At 41.4% G+C, this 4,355-nt stretch overlaps 1 pseudogene; it reads right to left on the bottom strand.

The window, feature by feature from the left end:
• Window positions 1-530: 530 nt before the first annotated feature.
• On the bottom strand, window positions 531-3,662 carry LOC144527186 (uncharacterized; annotated as a pseudogene).
• Window positions 3,663-4,355: the final 693 nt, after the last annotated feature.

Here is a 4,355-nt window from a genome sequence, read left to right as displayed (position 1 = left end):
TAACACGTTTAACTGACAGCACTAGTTTAAAGGTGGATAATTGGCTTCTTAGAACGTGAAACATGAGGAGGTCAGATGTAATGTGATAAAGCATATGAACAGCCTATATGTGTTTTGTCTAATTATTTTATGTATGGCCATTTTTGTCTTTTTTTTCTGCACTCTTGCCTAAACTTTAAGTTGTTGTTCATTATCCCATCCTCCTTCAGTAACTCTGTTTTCTGATTTGTACTTGTCTGGAGACAGTAACTTTTAAATAAAACTCAACACATTTAAAAAAAATAATAATAATAATTATTAACGTATCAGAATCCAGCATTGAATTGTTCTAGAGAGAATCGTGAAGCATCTAAGAATCGAATATTTTTCCCACCATAATGTTAATAGTCTCAAAATTAGACCATTGGGTCTTACAATTGCTCAGCTCTTTTTGACTTATTTTTCATCCATTAACTCACTTTTCTGGTTCTGGTTTATACTAACACATTGCTGCAGCCATGGCATGTTTTTCACTAATATCCAAAGAAAGCTTTCTTAAACCAACCTCTCTTTTCTTTTCTCTCCTGTTTTTCTTCAGACAATTCCTCTTCTGTTTTTGTGAGTTTATCTCGTTTAGTTACTTTGGAGATGATTTTTGCCTTTTCCTTCATTGCCTCCAAAGACTGAATTCGAGCCGTGTAACCCTCTTTTGCCTCTGACTTTTCTCCCTCAATCAGCATGTCGATGTACTCTGGAGTGGTCAGAGGGTTAGGCCTCAGCGCGATCTCTTGCAGACGAGTTATAGAGTGAGCCGACTGATCCATGAGGGACACGATCATGTCTTGAAGGTGAACAATCTCTTCCTCTTGCCTCTCAATCAATTCCTGAACAGTCATCTTTTCTTGTGTAGCTTTTTTGTACTTGTCTTTTAGCTCCAGCAGTGTCTGCTTCTCTTTTACTTTAACATACTCCCAACTGTATGTTTGGTTGAAATGCACGTTCCAAATGCATTTTCCAGGGCAGACAGTGCACATCCCTGTCTTATCCATTGATGCACAGCCATGTTTTTGATCATCATCTGCTATCGCACATGGGTAGTGGCATGTTATAGAACATTTCTGGCAGTTGGTAATGTACTCTCCTTTCTTTGTGAGCTGTTTTTTGACTGGCTTAATAACGTCCACCTCAATCTCAAAGTTTTCATTTGAAGCCATGGCTGATTCATGCTCATTAATCTTTTCTTTGGTTGTCCTTATTTCTTCAAGTTTTGCTAATCCAGCTTTAACTTACGGTTGCAAACCTTCAACTGCTGTTTCAAGATGCTTTCTTTCTTTTAAAACCTTTTGGGTCATGAGCAAGCTTTTGGTTGTCATTTCTTTCAAAGCAGTGAAGAACTTCTCCATACTTTTAGCACCCATGTTCCAAAACATTTCGTCAAAGTTGTCATCATCCTCATCAGATTCCAGATCACAGGCCCTGTCACTGCTGCTTCTGTTATCTGCAAACAATGCAGAGTTGTTGAACTTGAAGTGAACTGGAAGCCCTATATCATTTTTTGGACATGGAACCCTAGAGGCACTTATTGCCTCCAGAACCGGTGGCTGCTTGCCATCTGCAAAAGTCACCAGCATCTGAATGTTCTCTGCCACATCTTTGCCAAAAATGGAGAGTACCGAGTCAAACACATATCGTTGCGTTGCTGTTAGTCGTGCAAGAGAGGCCTGGGTAACAAAACACACTGCATCAATCTCACTTACCCCATTAGCAGAGGTAAAAAGCCTCCTGATTTGCTCTGTGATCTCCCTGTCTCTTCCTATTCCTCTTGTGTCCCCAAACCCTGGTGTGTCCACAATGGTCAGAGAGAAGGGGACTTTAAACCCCTCTTGGTAGTTGATTTTGTACACAGTGGCTTCAGATGTCTGACTTTCAGATTGTGATCTCGTCTGATCCTCCTCAATTAATTGAAATCTGAAATTGTCCTTCCACTCTACACCAGCAATGTAGTTGATCATTCCATTGATCAGAGTGGACTTTCCTGATCCAGTTGCTCCAAGAAGCATTATTGTGCGATTTTGCCTCATGCTTTCTTTGCCAAGGTTATACCTCCGGCATCCATAGACATCCATATCTTCTTCTTTCAGAGGCAGTTTGTAAACTGATGGAGATTCAGAATGTATACTCTTGCTAATATGTTTGAGGAACTCGGCAAGACGTGCAAATTCACATTTTGTTGTGCAGACATTAACAGTGATGCTTTCTTTGCTTCTGCCAGCTACACCACAATCACATCTGACCCTGATAACATATTCTGTCTCTGACTGAAGCTCTGATATGATCACCTTTTCAGCTCCTACCATCATTTCGTTCCATTGGAGGTCTCCCTCTTTTACCCTGTTGTCTGTTTTGGCGTATTCCACGATGTAGCTCAAAATGTGGACATCTTGTCCAAGCTCAGCAGGTTTCTCCCAGCTAACTGATATCTCTCTTGAGTTTGGTTCAACTCTAGGTTTTCCAGGAGGGCTGCAAGGTAAGGTTTTAGTGGAACCAGTGACTTCATTGGCTGGCCCAACACCTACTGAGGTCACTGCTCTGCATTTGAACATATACTCTGTGTTAGGACTCAGATCGCTCACTGAGACTTCTTCAGATTTTGATGCTGTCTTCTGTTTCCATTCATCCTCTCCACTGACACAGTACTCAACAGAGTAGGAAGTGATGTCCTCTGCTCCAAATCTGGGTGGAGAAAGCTTCAGAGTCACACTGTTATGGTTTATATCACTTACTGTCACTGTTTCAGGCTTTGAAGGAGGCTCAAAGTTCTCACTGACAGAAAAAGCCGTCTTCATAAAGGTAGATGCTTGAACCTTTCTGTGTCTCATTTGTTGAACCCACTGTCAGGAACTTAATCTTCTTGTTCTCCTTGTTGGCCTCTGCAAAGTCACTGAAGAGCTTTGCTTGGTTCCATAATGAATCTGCTACTTTGTTTGAAAGGTACCATTGTTCCTTCTCTACATCTTGGGTATGTGCACCTTGAGCGTCTTCTGGTGTTTGTTTTAAGTAGTTTGATAAAGCTGAAAGGTACGGTTCAGCACTTCCAAGTGAGGTGAAAACAAAACACACAGCATGTTGTGCACTGAGAACTTCCTCATGAAGACCATTTTGAGAAGGGACAATCTTGGTGTTTTTCATCATGTTGGTGAAAGACTTTAACATGCAGATTTCTCTCTCTTTACAGTCCATCCACTCGTTCAGGTTTTTACTGTTGAAAGGAGAAGAATGTCTCTTCTTCAGGATCTCTGCGAGCCCATCCTCCTCTTCTCCTCCTCCTCGGATTGACGGAAGTTTCTTTGCCAACGTTCGTTGGAATTCCAGCTTGAACTCAGAGGACATTTCTTTAAAACTTTTAATCTTTTTGCTAATCTGTGGAAACTGCTGTGCAGTGGTGGTCCTCAGTGCATCATTGCACCTCATTTCCAGCTCACTGAAGTCCTCCAGGACACTCTGTGATTCTTGAATTAATCTTATACTTATCTGACGGACAAGTTTGGCAGCAGAAGAATCTAAACTTGTCAATGGCAACAGCCAGACCTTCATTGGTACGGCGTTTTCTCCGTCAGCTCCCAACAATTTTGGCAGGCTTTGGTAGACTTCTACTGCATCCTGAAAGGATGTGGGAAAACAGGCGCCCTATTTTTCACGTGACAGGCAAGCGTGTTGGAAGCATTTCCAGGCAAAATAAAACACGAAAAGATTTTCATATATCATTTTGATACATAAACATTTAATAAATGACATTTTAATGTTTGAAAGTCTCTAGTTGTTGACATAAATGCAGATATCAATGTAATTAAACGTATCGATTTTCAAATACTGCACCTGTCAATACAGAACGAAATATTCTGTAGTCTATTTTGCCGTCAATCCTGCCGACGTTGTCTTTGCTGTAATCAAATCAGTATATATTTATGTTTATGGGAAACATACACGTGTACAGACAAGGCTAGCAGCAGCAGCGCCGCGTCAGACACGTTTCTGGTGTGTAAAGACCTAGAAAACGCCACGCAGCCGCCATGCAACTGACACACAACAGAAACGCCACGCTCACGCCATGCAGGCAGTGTGCAGGAGCCCTTAGTCTTTGCAAATAATGTTTAGCACCGATGGAGATGTTTGAAAACAGACATCTCAAGGTGTGTTTGTGATCAAGTATCCTGAAGGTAAGTTCCAAACTTGTTTCCACTCCAAAATACACTTAAAGTACCAAAAGTACCGTAACATTACTCAGCATGATGACATTTGCATCAGGGTCACCGACTGTTATCGGGAAGGGGGACCTGATCTGGTTTCTAGCTCTTTAAACCCACATTGTTACTCCC

Source organism: Sander vitreus, chromosome 12 (genome assembly GCF_031162955.1).
Source record: "Sander vitreus isolate 19-12246 chromosome 12, sanVit1, whole genome shotgun sequence".
Taxonomy (NCBI): Eukaryota; Metazoa; Chordata; class Actinopteri; order Perciformes; family Percidae; genus Sander; species Sander vitreus.
Note: the sequence above shows the minus strand (reverse complement) of the source record. Positions and strands in the feature narration are given on the sequence as shown.